The sequence below is a fragment of the Camarhynchus parvulus genome, chromosome 4 (assembly GCF_901933205.1).
Source record: "Camarhynchus parvulus chromosome 4, STF_HiC, whole genome shotgun sequence".
Lineage (NCBI taxonomy): Eukaryota > Metazoa > Chordata > Aves > Passeriformes > Thraupidae > Camarhynchus > Camarhynchus parvulus.
The window spans coordinates 15,330,956-15,346,830 of record NC_044574.1 but is presented as its reverse complement, the minus strand read 5'-3'; the positions used below and the strand labels follow the sequence as shown (position 1 = coordinate 15,346,830).

The following is a 15,875-nucleotide window of genomic DNA, read 5'->3' as shown; positions in this document are numbered from 1 at the left end:
GGTTATTTCATTTGCAGCCTTTGTTTTCCAGGTAGGACCATGAAGATGAGCCTGAAAAGACTCTAGATTTCTCTGCCAAGGCAATCACATAATCACTTTGGTGTCCTTTTTGCTAACAGAGAATCCACTTCAGCAGTGAAAATGGAGTTTAACTGTCTTGTATCTGTGACAAGCAACGTCTCTGAATCAGAAACACTTTTTAAATGACCATTACTTGTGTAAAAGGTTGAAACCTTAGGATTTTTGCTTCCCTGTGAGGTTACGTTTTTCTGGTGAATCTAAATTTTAGTTTCATCACTTCAAGGTGATCCTTTGGTAACAGGAATGTTATTTGATCATGCAATGACAGTAAAGGTAATGTTCATACAGCATCTGTTTAAGGGCTCTGAAATCAGGCTTACCAGTGCATGGGGTAGACTTGTGAATGGGCATGTCACAGAGAATTAAGGATATAAGTTTGCTATGTGAATGGGACAGAAGAACTTCTCCTGCAGGCACTCAACCCAGCCCTCAGAAATGTGGATTTTCATCTACCTCCTCACCTTGCCACTGTGACTGAACCACAGATAAGTGCAACAGTGGAGATGATGAAGGGGATGAAATAACAAAATCCTACCTTTGTTTGTATCCTTCCCTGTCACTGCTGCTGAGCCAGAAGCAGTCCCTATGGCTGAGATATTCAGCTTCAGAAACCCTCCTGTCTCCAGTATCAATAAGCAACACAGAGCAGTTTTTACCACCTTTACTCCCACCTACTCACCAGATTGTTGGGGTATTGTAGAGGAAAGACAAGGAATAGGCAAGCACTGAGAGAGTCAATACACTTCCCAGTCCCTACACTGCGTAGTTCTCTCCCAGGAGACACCTGATAGAAATGTTCCTAGCCCTACCCTTCCAGAGTTCAGCAAAGATGGAAGCCCCAAAAATGTGCTTCCCATTTGGCACAAACAACACAGGGGCTTCAAAGTCAACAGGATTTTAGCATTTCTTCCAAGACAGTGGGCCTATCAGCTCCTTCACTTCCACTTTTGATTTTCTGCACTCCTTTCCCTGCCCTCCCTGCTCTGTGTTTCTCTGCTTTTAAATACATTTCTTACAGTGTGATCCATGGGAGCACAACATTAGGGGCATTGACAGCCCTCCATTCTCACCAGGGTAAATCTGCTCCAGTAGCACAGCTGAAGTTGTCCCAAGTCAGGCAAAACAGGGGACAGGCACTACAGGAAGGGATTTTCTGCTTCTCAAACACAGCATGCTATAGAACACAATAGTTGTGTGATTTCTGAAGCAGGTTCCTGTTTTTAAATTTCCATAGCTTGTACAGCTCCAGGGGCTGTGGGTAATGCTGTGCTCACACCCATATTTTCCTAAAACTTCAGCCCGAAAAGCTTCATCATTTCCTTGCAAATGAGTGGGATGGAGGAATTAGCCCCCACTGTGACTATCAGGTTTTGGGGAGCAGGCAATGCTTGCCTCAGCTTTGCCTGGGTAATGGTAACCAGAGATCCAGCAGAAAAAAGGGAGCTGGAAACTGCTAATCCACTTATACTCTCACCCACCCACCCCAAGGTTGTGATTAATCACTTACACTCAGCATTTCATCTGTATTTAACAACACACAGTCTCTCACCAGCCTACTCTTAGGCATAAAGCACACTGCTGGTAGCGGTGGAAACACAGAAAGTAAAATGATCTGGAAAAAAACCCAACCAAGCAGAAGAAACACAGCAGCAAAATAACAAATGGATATATTTTTGAGAGTTTAATAAGGTAAATGCAGGAGCTTAACTTTGCAATAGTGCAAGTCTGAAGCAAAACTGTTTATTTGGTATAGATTTTTTTTTTGCAAAATGAGTTTCTATGAAACCATAGCAACTGCAGTTAGAGTGAAGATTTGGAATGATGATGGAATCATTCATGAGCAAAAAAACCCAAATAATCTCTGGTCTGGGCTGGTGGAATGTAAGATTTATTCTAGATAGAGAGGAATAATTTAAAAATGTTTTAGGTAATTTAATCACCCTAAACCCTGTAAAAGGTAGAAATTTAAAATTTTTTTTTTGGCCAGAATATTACATCCTTGATTTTTTAAACAATTTGTCTGCTAACTTTCTGATGGGGATGTTTTGTGCAATAAATGTCCAAGTTTATTACTCATCTCTTACAAGAGAAGATACATAGGCAAATTTCACCGAGACCCCACAACAATCTATTTCTAACAAAATTACATGTATCTCAGAAAAAATATGCATTTTTCTGAAAGATCTTTCTATTGCATTCCTTTCTCCAAATGCATTTCAGAGAAGTCAGTTCAGGAAAGTAGAATCAGTTACAACTTACCTTCACAGCTGAGTAGATGACATCTGATTTTTCAGGAAAAGCAACATGCTCTGTTTGGGTAGTGTAAGAGTTGTAGATTCAAGCCAGCAGGTAATTTTTGGCAATTCAAAATCCTTTAAAAGAAATTCAAATGCTGAGATGACAAAAAAAAGATACTTTGTGAAAACCTAAGGCTTGATGCTCTCACTGAGTTTTCTGTCTCAGCTGAACAAGCTCCTGCTCCTTTCCTTGGCCACCTGCCAACTTTTCTAATTTAAAGCAACTGTGAGCTTGCTGTAAAACTCTTGCTGGAAGGAACTTGTTTTATACTGTGGAGCAAGGAGCAAGCCTGTGCTCCAGACTGATGTGGTATGACAGAGTCCTAACAAGACTGGGGGCACAGCCGCCCTGAGGTAATGTTATATCATCTTTGGACAGCATCATAGGCTAAGCTGTCTCCTTCTTGGTAAAAGCACAGGAAAGAGGAAAAAACCAAGCTGCTTTTGGCATATAGTCCCCTCAGCATGGGATTTGGGAGGAGCAGCATCTGCCTCAAAATGCAGGAAGTGTCAGCCTCAAATACATAAAGTGCTCAGAGCTCCCAAAGGAACCTGGTCCTCACACTGGCCACAAGTCACCAGTCCTTGGCTTCGAGGCTTTGGGCACAGGTCCAGGGCCTCCTCCACAGTGCAATGCAGGGTGCCCCCAGCACAGGGTGGCTGGGACACCAAGCTGAGGGTCATGGCCAAGCAAAACCATAAATGTCTTGATTTTGAAGAGTTTCCAACTTGGTGCTTTGGATACTTTCAAAATACACTCCTGACAATGCTCCTTCCTTCTGAGACAGTGTCAATGACAGAGGCAGACACTTTAAGAGACTCAGAAGATAGAGGCATGGTTTTCAAAGGCATCCACTTACTGGGCATGGCTCTGTCCTGCTTTGTTCAAATTAAGATAGGGAAGCATGTAAAGTGTTGTTCATAGAGGAGAGTTGCCTATGCCCGTTTTGACTTTGCTTCTCTTTGCAAAGAATTTATTTCAACCAGTTATGGTTGACACACATGGTGTGCATTTAGGAACTTAGGGAAAAGGTCCCCTTTTGCAAATGTGACTTTTCTCTGCAGAATAGCTAAAAGCAAGCAAACTAATAAACAAATTATAAAATATTATGATTTGGAGAATTTGAGACTCTGAGTTTCTCCATGGGTACCATGACAAACTTTTGTTTAAGCAATGAGGGTCCTGAAAATCCTGTCTTAGGCTGTGCTCCAAATTTTCCAGCACCTTTGGAAATGCATCCAACTGTCCTGTGGATGCTGAGGTGGCCTGAGGCTGATGCAGTTGTTAGTAAGTGACTTCAGTTCTGTAAGCCATATTTTCTTGTGAAACTAATGGAAGTGAAGATGGAAACATTAGACTGAAATTTTCAAAGGTGTTTTATGCCACTGAAAGAGGAAATTAATCTTCTGTGAAAAATCAAGTCAACATTGGAATGCCACGTGTGACATAGTTAAGAAAGATCTTGTTTGTTTGAATGTTCTTTTTTATATTTTGAATAGACAATTCAAAAAGAGTCCTGTGCATTTAAAAATGTGGATAAAATGATGCCCAGTTCTGGGATAAAGGGTTTAAGGAAAGCCAAACCTTTTTTTTTTCCTTTCTTTTCATTCCAGTGCTAGATGGCAATAACCAGGATATAGAAAAGGCTGTTACAAAATCATATGGTGCTGCAAAAACTTCAATATATGATTTTACAAATCTCAATTTTCCCCCAAAGTATTTCTATCAGATTATTTTTATTTTCCTCTATGGATCTGCTGGTGAACTTAGTTACTGGTGAACAATAGTGAAAATAGAAATAACATCCTATTATGTCACTTCAATATTCCTTCTTTGTATCTTAACTTTCACTTAGTGATCCTGCATTAAGCGTGTCTTTTTAGGTACTGGCACCTCTGGAAACTTGGCCCTGCATCCTTGTAAGAACCAAACAGAAGTCTTAAAGATTACCCAAAGATTATTGTCCTCATTCCCTCAGTTGATCTCTTTCTGATTCTGTTGAGTGAAGCATGAAGTGGTGCTTCCTCTTCCTGATGAGTCTTTCTGGGGGAAGCAAGGGATGTTGCCCACCACATTGGAAAAAAACCTCAAGTTTTCTAATGGTCTCTGGAGAATTCTGGTGGGAATTATGAACTTAGGCTTTGCCACTGATTCATACCTAGATCTGGGCTGGGAATACTCCTCAATGCCACTTATTTACGTGCCTCATATGAATGTGACTAAGGCTAAATAGCCATTGGTGAAGTGGCTATTTTGTGGATAAGATTAGGTGGATGAGATTAATCACACTAATTTTATAGCAGCAATAATTAAAATCAAATATTTATTTTAATATGTTAACATTTTATGCCCACTAAGTCTACCTGAATAGTTTTCTGTGGTCCACAATGCCAAGTTAAAGAACCAGCTGGAAGTTCCACTCTTAGGTTACCTCTTCCCTCTTCTTAAGGGGGAAGATGCAGGTAAAGCTTTGTCAGAGGGATGGGGACTTGAGCTCCAACACAGAAAAAGTCTGAAAAGGGAGAAGCTGAATCCATTTCATTTGCTTACCAGACTTTCCAGACCAGAGGAAGGAGACAAGGGTAAGAGTGAAGGAGAAATTGCAAAAAGCTCTGCAAGCCCTGGATGATTAAATGTTCAACAGAAAACACAGGTTCAATTTTTTTGGAAGAAAGATTTTATTTTTATAGGGTTGTTCACTGGTGGTTGTGATAGGCTCATTTTTAATCCCTCTAAAGTTACAATTCTTGGCAGCTATTTCACATTTTAGCGCTTCACCAGAACACTGATTTTCTGGCTTTTGGCTTTGTTTAGACACAGCTGAGGTAGGATTGAGCTGCTGCAGCAGCTGAACCAGGAAGGTAACTTGGCATTCATGTCCTCACAGGTACAATGGAACACCCAACAGAGGGGTTAGGAAAAAGGGAATCAGTCATCTTGGGGAAATTTCAATGGGAAAGAAAATGCCCCCTGGCTCACCTGTGGGTGCAAGTCTTCATATGGTCCTGTGTGTGTGGACATTTGTTGCATAACAGATTGTTGCATCCTGAAGACAAACCATATGAATGAATGTAAGAGTTGCATGAGATTACATGTGCTCTAAGGAATAGAGTTGTCACACCCTTGACAAATTGTGGTCCTTAATCCTCTCATGTGGCAAGCAGCTGATAATTTTTCCTGGTTACATCTTTAAGTCCCTTCTCTGAACAAAATGTTTCAAGATGCAGCAGGCTTTAATAAATATAAAGGATGTTTCCAACACAAGTATCTGAACCAACAATCAAACAACATCCTTCATCTGTGAACCCCTAAGAAGTTGTTTTGTTGGCAGGAAGGAATTATGATGTTGTGGCATTAAAAATAGAAGTATCCTTTGATGCTGGGATTTGGGATTTTCCTGTGCTATGGCTGAATGCATTCACATCCATTTAGTGCTGAGTTCAGCTGCCAAGATGTGGGTGCGAGGGCTCAGGATTCATCCTGCCCCTGTGCTGAGACAATGAGCAGGTATAAATGGCACAGTGCACTCCAGGAGGTCACAAAGCTGCTAAAACCCAGAAGCCTAATTGTCCCCTCATACAGAAGATTGGCTTCATCCAGGTAAACAAAAATATGTCATTGTCCAGTGGTGAGAAAGAGAAGAAGAATTGGTTATTAAATAGAAATAAGATCTCAAAGAACATGGAAGTTTTTGCTTAGTTTGATGGGTGAGCACTGGGAGATTTTTTATTGTTGTTGTTTGTTTCTTTCAGTTTGGTTGGAGTTTCCTGGCCTTTACAGCTTCATGGAAGAGGAAGGGATGGGAACACTGCTTTTAAGGGGTTCTCCTTTTGTGATGAGTCCCGGCACATTTTAAGGGACGCTGCTTTTGGATTGATGAGAAGCTCAGTATGGCCTGGCAATGTGCCTTTGCAGAAATCAGCATGCCCAGCAGGTCAAGGGAGCTGATTCTGTCTGTCTCTCTCTCTCTACTCTTGTGAAACCCCACCTGGAACTCTGCATCCAGCTCCAGGGCCCATGACCTAGGAAGGAGATGGACCGGCTGGAGTGAGTCCAGAAGAGGCTACAAAGCTGATCAGAGGGATGGAGCATCTCTACTATGAAGGCAGTCAGAGAGCTGAGGTTGTTCAGCCTGTAGAAGAGTCCAGGGAAACCATATAGTGCCTTCCAGTACATAAAGAGGCCTACAAGAGAGCTGGGGAGGGACTGTCTACAAGATATGTCATGATAAGACAAGAGAGAATGGCTTTAAACTGAGAGGAGGTTCAGATATGATATTAAGGAGAAATCTTTAACTGGAAGGATGTTGAGGCACTGGCACAGCTTGCCCAGAGAAGTTGTGGATGCCTCCTCCCTGGAGGAGTTCAAAACCAGGCTGGATGTGATCTGAGCAATCCTGTCCAGTGGGTGGCACCCCTGCCCATGGCAGGGGATTTGAATTAGATGATCTTTAAAGTCCTTTCCAAGCCAGACCATTCTATGATTCTATGATTTCCAGTTGGTGCATCCATCTGGAGATCCAGTGAATGGCTGAAGGATGGGGACGGATCCATGGGAACAGCTCATGTCCAGATGGCTGCAGGTACTGGGGCTGTGCACCTCAGGGAGGCAGCTAGGTACTAATGGATTAACTACACATGCATTTTTTACCTATGTAAGATGCAAAGTGCAATTCCAACAGGGCCTGTAATTTTTCAAAACAGTGTAATTTATTCTAAGACTGAATTTGCTAGAAAACACAGTCCAAATCTCATTTACCCAGTGAGATTGCCTACCTAAAGATACCTCTGCTCTGCACCTCCATTCAATCATTAGTCACCAATGTAAAGCTAGCATGCTGGGTTTAAATCTTATCTGCTTGGAACAGCTTGGAACACCTCTGGTATTCTTACTGTTTTGAAATCAAATGTTGCTTGTGGTGAGCAGTACAGCACATTAAATTTCTCACCCTCCAGTGAGTCAGATCACCCCACTGTTAGGGCTTGGAGTCCTAATGGGGCAGAGCATTACAGCTCCATTTCCTCCACTACACATTTGCAATTAAAATTGTAGTTGGAGTTTCACTTCACATGCCTACACCTCCACATGAGGGTTTTTCCACCCCATCTCCCCCTCCCTTGTGCCTTCAACCACACTTTTCCAGCAGGAGTCTTAAATACCAGAGCCCAGACTCGCAAAAGTGTTTTGACACCTCAGTCCATCACTGAAAGCCAGTGACATTTAAAAGGCTCCTGAAATGAGGGGGGCTATTGTAAACTGACAATATCTGCAAAAAGCAATGCCTTGTATAGAACTTCTAGTTAATTTTCTGTTCGTTAGTCTGTTTTCCCAAAGCAGAGAGAGTGGCTTTTGTATTAAATGCAGATGCAAGTGTTTCTTCTCCCAAAGCTGGACATCTGTGTTTCTCAGAAAGTGCCAGGGTAATATCACTGGGCACAGGTTCTTCTTGAAAGTTACAACAAGGTCTACCTCCATATTACTTGGGTGGGAGTTAGGATGTCACATGGGCTGAGGTGAAGCTCCTTCACAAGATTAGAGATGTTCCATTAAATATCCAGGGTTTTATTTCTCCTGAATCCCCACAAACTGTTCATGATAAAAACAGAAATAAAATACACATCTGTCACTCATGTCCCTTTCAGAGCAGTATTATTGTCTTTATCTCATATGTGGTTGTACAGATGTACCCTCCAGAGCCACTGCTTCCTCTGCATGAGGTCTCCACTTATCACTGTCTTTTGTTTTGGTACATAAAGAGGGAATAAGCTGCCAGTTTATCTTCTACTCATGTTAGCTAGATGGAATGAAAAAATGCTTGGTATTCAAGATACTGCAGCACTAATGGCTTGTATTTATTTCTCTCCTGCCAAGTGCAGTAGAGCAGCAGCTAAAGATAAGCCTGAAACTAACAGAAACCCATTAAAAATTAGCACACATACTGACTTGGCAACCAAATACTTCCTCTGATCATTCTGACCAGTTTTCCCTTCCCAGGTGCACTGGGTTTGTCCAAGTGAGAAGGCAGGTTCTGCTGGCCCTGGGATGCCAGCAGCCAGGCACCTTTGCCATTATGGGGGTTCTCATCTTGCTCTGCTGACACCAGTGGAGTTCCCATGGCCCTGCTGATTCCCCCAGCACTATCCACCAAAATATTAAATCTTGGGCTTCAATTCAGTTGTTGCAAGGTAGAGCTGTTGGCACTGGAGACCACAAAGAGAGACCATGGCAGGCCTCCTGTACTCCTTTTGCTCAGCTGTGTCCACTGCCAGGAGCTAAGGACACACAGAGGTCGTGTTTCTACAAGCCTCTCATTTAAAACCCTTACAAAGAAGGAAGCTGTAACCATACACAAAAAAGTTAGCAATATCTCTCTGCTTGCACACATCAGTCGTAATTTACTTAAAATGTTGACACAAATCCATTCATCATTGCAAATGCAAACTATTTAGTTTTGTTCTCTTCTATTTCAACAGGATAGATCAGGCAAGGAATTTTATCCTATTTTGTACTCCACAGTGCTATGCATGGTGGTCATAAAGAAAACATTACTGCATTGAACTACTTCTAGTTTCCTTATTTTGCTTGTTCTAAAAGAAACTTATCTGACTCATTATGCTTGAGCTATCTGGAAGCAGTCTGCAGTGTGCTTGCTGAGTGCTTTGACCTTTTCATATTCTGGAGTTGATTGGTTTGGCCATCCATCTTCTTCACTTGTTGAAACCCTCACTTAGCAAAGAAAGGCCAACAGCCAAGTGTGTGTGAAAAATGTGGTGCAAAAGGAATCAATTAAGAACAGGACATATTTCATTGTATTTCCCATAGATATTGATGATTATGTGAAATTTGAAAAGTTGGCTGAGGTGCCTAGGCTTCACAATTGCTGACAAATTATGAGGATATTACAATACTTTGATAAATCTTTTTGGGGAAAAAATAATCTTATGTGATCCCATCACCCCTGTACAAAGCAGTTAATATTCCTGTTTCTCACAATGATCTAACTTCTAATGTTGGTCTCTACACTTTTTAACTATCTTGCTAATTCCTTTAATTTAATATGGCTAAAACCAAACTCCATATTTTTTTTTCTCTAACCTATCATTTTTTACTCCTCTAATCCATTATTTTTTCCCCAGGAATATGAATAGGGGAAAAAAGATAGAGATAAACTGTTGTCATTATAGTGCAAGGATTCTATTGTCATTATATTGTAAGGGTTCCGTATTACTAGAGTTTCATACCTCCTTGATGTTTCTTATAGGCAGCTCCTCTAGGCACTGACTCTTCCTTGTCCTCACAGCAGCCAACTCCAGTTCCCCTCCACCAACCAATCCACTCTTTTATAACACTCTTCTGATTGGCTACAGGTGTGGCCTGTTAATCCTTAATAATTGGCTCAGCTGCAACTCTTTAGGGGGTAAGATTACATTCTATACCACCTTCATTTACCCAGACTGTATCCCCCTACAATCTCCCCTTTTTCTTTTAATTGCAGAGTTGCAGCATTTCTAGACATACATATTTAAATAAGTTAACATTATGACACATTCATATATTTCATTCAGAACTAATAGTTATACAAATGCTCAGACAACATGTTATAGTAAGAACATATATATATTTCTGAGTGTTGGTTCAGTTTTGCAGCTTTTTTTCAGTTTACAAAGTACTTTTCTTCAAAATCTTTTATACTCATATTTAACAAATACTAATAGCTGCAATTGATACATTTTACCGATAGTTTAATATTCAAGTACTGTTTCCCCGAATCCATGGGGTTATATAGTTTAGTCCCAAATCCACGGGGTCATATAGTTTAGTGTTTGAGTCCTTTTTTTCCAAATCACATCGGGGTCACCACTTGTTGTCATTATAGTGCAAGAGTTCTATTGTCATTACACTGCAAGGGTTCCATGTTGCTACAGTTTCATACCTCCTTGATGTTTCTTGTAGGCAACTCCTCTAGGCACTGACTCATCCTCACAGCAGCCAACTGACTCCAGTTCCCCTCCACCAACCAATCCACTCTTTTATAACACTCTTCTGATTGGCTACTGCTGTGGCCTGTTAAAATCAGGCCTGCTCCTAATCCTTAATAATTTGGCTCAACTGCAACTCTTTAGGGGGTGAGATTACATTCTATACCACCTTCACTTACCCATGCTTTATCCCCCTACAATAAACAAGCTGATACAGAGTTAGGAATTTAATCACAGCTGTCAGGCAAGGTTCTCCAGAGTATGCCCACTCTGCTGTGCCATGTGCCTGTTCAGATCTCCCACATTTCCAGCTCCAAACTCCTAAACAAATGCAGGGGGCAGCACCATGTTTGTTTTAACACTAACATTGCTAGTGCTAGGGATGGGTACCAAAGCACATGTGGGAATGAAGATATGCCTTTTCCAAACAAGGACACTGAACACAGGGCTAAAGAGAAAATAAAGCTTCCATTCACTCAGTGACCCTTGGATCCACAAATTCTCCACTGCAGTGTGACACAGATGGGTAGAGAATGTCCTTTGGGCATAGCCTGATGGCCAGGCACTTTCCTGAGCAGTAAGAGGTGTAGACCTGGATGCTCTCATGCTCACCTGCACATAAAACTCCCCTGGACAAATGCTATTTAAAAAAGAAGCAGGTCCATGGATGTGAAGGTATGCATCTATGCTAGAAATATTTTACAAGGAGAGAGTCCTTCAAAAGTAAAGGAAGTGCAGAGAACATCAACATCTCAAAACTCTGAAAAATATATTTATGAAAGGGAAACTCTATTGGCCTTGAGCATTTGTGAAAAAACTCACTGTAAAAGAAATTCAAACAACAAAAAAGTGAATTTTTTAGTGTACATGCAAAACAGTTTATGCTGAAATGTTGGCAGACCTGTCCAGACAGAAATGCAGCATTTTGATGAGTCTCAGCACAGTTACCCAGTCTCAAAACTCATGATTAAATTCTATCACTTAGACATCACAGAAAAAAAATGGATAAGAAAAGGGTGCATACCTCCAAGAAGCACAGGAATTATACTGAATTAATGAACTGTGTAACCAGAAATACAAAAGCATTAAAAAATTACACATTTACTTTATCTGTTGTGCGTGGTTTGTATGAATGGCAAAACTGAAAAAAATCTCCTCCTTGGAGAGGGACAGCTTTTCTACAAAATTCAGAAAATGTCCTCCCTTCCAACCCTTCCAATGAGTCCCTTGATCCATGAGTCTCCCAGGCAGAAAGGGCAGCTGCCAAGCGCAGCTCAGGGCTCGTGCCATGAGACAGACTTTAGAACTATCTTCAGAACCCAGCAAATATCAGCCTTGCACACGAGGCACCATATGGCTCTCCCTGACTGCACATACAGCTGGCTTGGGTTTGAGGAAAGCATTATCTGACACCCTCCTGCAAGTGATTCAAGGGTTACTCCAGGATAAAATGGCAATTGCTCAAGAAAACCGAGTACTACATATGGATGCGCATGTATATTCATTTCTGCTGTTCCTTCTCTGGCTGCCTGATAGACGATCCTCCTGGCTGCTAAACTGCTATCAGAGGGTGGCATTTCTTTTTTTAAATGCTCTTTAATTTAATGGAAAGTGGGTTCTTTTAATTTTTAATCGACACCTTCCTCCAAAGCTTAGACAAAACTAATGCAGGAAGGTTGAGGGTTCATTAATTACAGATGGCCCCATTGTACAGAATGGCCTCATTGTACAGCAGTGGAGAAGGATGCAGACTGTGCTACCAGCAGATACTTAACTAAAAGGATTCAGCATTAAAAATCATTTATGTTTAGCCTCTTTGGAAAGTCTGGAAAGATCCATGCCATTAAACTTCTGTTCATAAAACTTTATTGTCTACAGATACCTTTCCAAGTGAGTAGACTGCTGGCTCTACGCATTTCCTGACTTATACAAGTTCTCTGACACTAATGGTAACAAAATATAGCCAGTAACTTTCTGTAATGAAACTTCTGATTCAGAACAAACAAATCACTGCTGTCACAATTAGCTTGACTACTTAAAGCTGTTGAGGTAGCATAGCAGCAGTGACCAGAATGAGCAATTTATCTTTAAAAGCTGGAACATTTATTTTTGGTTAGCAGAAAAATCTGTCTATCATGCATTCAGAGATGTACCAGAAAGGCCAGAAATTTAAGTTAGCAGCTTCAACAGGCACAGCTGAAGGTTTTAATGCCTATCTTAAATCCTCAGGATGTTCTGCCCATGGTGGAGATTTACTGCTACCTCTGTGCAACTGGGTGTTGTTACTAACAGGAGATGGGGGATCAGATCATGATGGGCCATGCATGTATGGTTTCAAACACACAGCCATTGGGGAACCAGCTATCACTGGGTACAATCCAAAAGACAGACTGACCTTATCTGGCAGATCCCTGCTGCCAAGAACAGGGTGTCTGTCCCTCAGCACCCTGTTCTGCTCCGCTGTGTGCTCCTGCTGCTGATCCTCCCACTTGCTGGACACCTTGCTGGTGGGAGCCCATTAACCTGGCACTCCCAGCACGAAGTTAGATCTTCCACCTGCCTAATTAACAAGTTGAAAGAGTCACTGGAGGACTCAGAGTGCATCAGAGATGGTGAATGGGCTGTGACAGAGCAGGGATGGAGTGATGAAGTGATCCCTGCAGCAGGATGCTGTAGGGATGTGCCCACCCATATCAGGCAGCAGGCTAGACCTGGGTGGCTGAATATGTTGCCACCCCCTGGAATCACCACCCTCTTCTCTGCAGGCTGCCCAGCCCAGAGCAAATGATAGTGGCCTGTCTATGCTGGGTTGTACAAGATACTGCAGCTCATATTTCAGTCCACTTCAGGTCCAGTTTTCAGGAATGTGGCTGGAGACAGTGATACTGCAACCACTTGCTGAGACAGGGAGAGCACAAACTTCCCTGGGTAATGGGGTTTGATTTAGGTTTGAAGGATATATTTCATTGAATTAAAGGAACAGAGACTAGAATCTACCAGTCTCCATTCTAGGTTTTTATTGGAGTGCCTCAAGCAGAAGATGCATCAATCTTACAGCCACCTCCCATGGTTCTGTGGCTCAGCATCCCTCTCTGTGGGAGAGATGGAGGCTGCCCAGCCTGGCTGCTGGAGCACTGAATTGGGAGAAAAGTCTTGGAAACTCTGCTCCTTCCTACCCCACTGCTCTCACAGCAAAGCTTGGTGCTTGGGTAAAGCAAAGCATGGTGCAGATGGAGGGAAGGTGCTGAAGCAGCAGTGAGGGGCGGCCCAAAACTGACTGGTGGAGTGATGTGGTTCCAGCCAGGCCAAGGGTCCAACAGTCCATAGGTGTGGTCAAATGGTGTTCGTGGAAAAAGGAGCAAAGGGGAGCAGAGGAGTGCTAATGCTTTCCTTGCTGCTGCCAGGAACAAGGGCCTCTGCAGCTTTACTGCCCAGGGATGGGACACTGCCAGAGGCTGGGTCCGCCCCCTCTGTCCTTACCCAGCCCCCAGCTCAGCCGTCACCACTTGGAAATGAAGGTACAAATGTAATATGAAGAGCAGCAAGGAATTTGGGAAACCATGGAACGCAGCAGAAGTTGGAGTGGTAACAAGGCCAGAAAGCTGCAAAGACCATTGCAGCCATGCCCTGTTCCCATCTAAGGCTGGGAGCTGTTAAACTATCTCACTCCAGCAAAGAGAAGAACATGCATCATTAGATTAAAAACTTGTCTGCACTTGGATATGTAAGTCTAAAAGGAAAAACCCAGTCTTATGTACCCTTATTTTGTTATCCTTCTGCGTCTGTGTTTCCTAACCCATTGCTAATTCAGACCATCTATAGTGAATAAACAGATCAGTATTCTGGAATGTGTTTTTAATTACAGTCTTGTTTCTTTCTAATGATGAAAAATGAGGATATCCTTTCTGTGTCCCAGGTGACCTGTTTTCTAAAGGATTTCTATTTTAAATGTTTCCAAATATCTTTTTTCTCTTGTTCCAAAATGTCCCCATTCTCCACCCCTTATATTTTCTGGACATGATTTTAACTCCAGAGCAATTAATTTTGCTGTGAATATATTATCCCCACAGATATGAGAGAAACCTCCAATTTCCGCAGCGCTGTTTTCCAAAGTTTCTTGAAGTTTCCTAAGTGATTCCAGCCAAACAACCCAGGAGTGTTAGTGCTGCAAAGCAAAAGAATTACATCATTAGGAATTGCTAAGAAATCATGGACTTGATCTCTTTTTTCACTAATGTGTCTTTGTGCCTCTTTGTGGCATTTAAAAGGGCTCATTAAGGGTTGCTCTGCGAGCACAGAAGGACCTGAGTGGACTCCCATGTAATCTTTGAGAGACACAAGTGCTTTGGCTCCCAAATGGCCCCAGTGCAGAAGGAGCGACTGTGGCTTTAATGATCGTTCTTTGATGCCCTCTCTGCCACTAAAAGCCTGTCCTTCCAGTGAGAATGGAACACCTGAAAACTGGAACCACTTCTATAGGGCATTTTTGCTATTTTTAGCAGATCTTATAAACAGCAACCCCCACCTGGACAGGATGCTACCCTGACCATGTCAAGCTGCTGCTGAAGCCAGAAGGGAGAATCCCACTGGCATCAGGGACAGTGAGCTGGGAGGGGGGAGAGCATCCCACTGTGCCCATGTGTGCACTTCCCTGGACTTGCTCAGCCATCCAGACCTGGCACCACAGCAAGTGGCACCAGGGCCAGAGGCCATCACGCTGAGGGACAGGCTGTTCCCAGCCCCAGGTCCCCTCCTGATACCAGTTCAGTGCAAGGAGAAACAGTAAATTACTTATTTTTTCACCTCCAACATAGCACAAGGTCTCAGTGCACCAAGGAACTTTATACATATTCCACAGGAAGGGAGTATGGCTTGACCTTTCCACTTGTATCACCACATACACAAAGAGCTAATTCTCTTTCTGACCACTTCCCTCTATTTTCTACATAAGCTAAACTACTCTTTCCACCTCTATGCTAGAATTTGTGTGTGTATGGTTTTTACCCACAAACAAGGAATCCTCTATTTTCAAACATCCTTGTTTGATACCTTTCAGTATGGGGTTAAAAAGTCTAGATAATGGTTTTTCAGCTCATGGATTGTTTTGATTGAGCTGCCAATTGAGAGAAAAATTTGGCTAAGCTGCTTCCAAATACTTCATTTGCTTTTCTCCTTTTTTTTTTTTAAGCAAAAGCAAAATTAAAAATGGAGGAGAATGGAAGAGCTGCTTTGAGTTCTAGAGAAATATTAATTTTTTGAATACTGATATTAAAAGCAATGAAATAAAAAAAATGTGACTGTTATGAAGCATGGGAGACAACTTGTTCCTCTGCTTCAGAATATTTGAATCTGTCCCTCCCTCCAGGAAAATATCCTGATGATCAGCTGTGATAATATTTTTGGGTGGATCCTCTGAGTCTTGCTGACATAAGCTCAGCTTTACAGACTAGGTAACAAGATTATTTTATCATTGAGAGGGTGAGGACACTCCCCAGTGAGTGGGGAGGCTCCAGATCC

At 42.2% G+C, this 15,875-nt stretch overlaps 1 protein-coding gene across 1 annotated transcript in view; it reads right to left on the bottom strand.

Annotated features, from left to right (window-relative positions):
- Window positions 1-2,536, bottom strand: part of C1QTNF7 (C1q and TNF related 7) — a 50,282-nt gene extending 47,746 nt beyond the window's left edge. Inside the window, exon 1 of the mRNA XM_030947558.1 lies at window positions 2,341-2,536. The gene's annotated coding sequence lies outside the window, so the exon portion shown is untranslated. The remainder of the gene's footprint in view (window positions 1-2,340) is intronic.
- Between the last annotated feature and the right edge of the window lie 13,339 nt (window positions 2,537-15,875).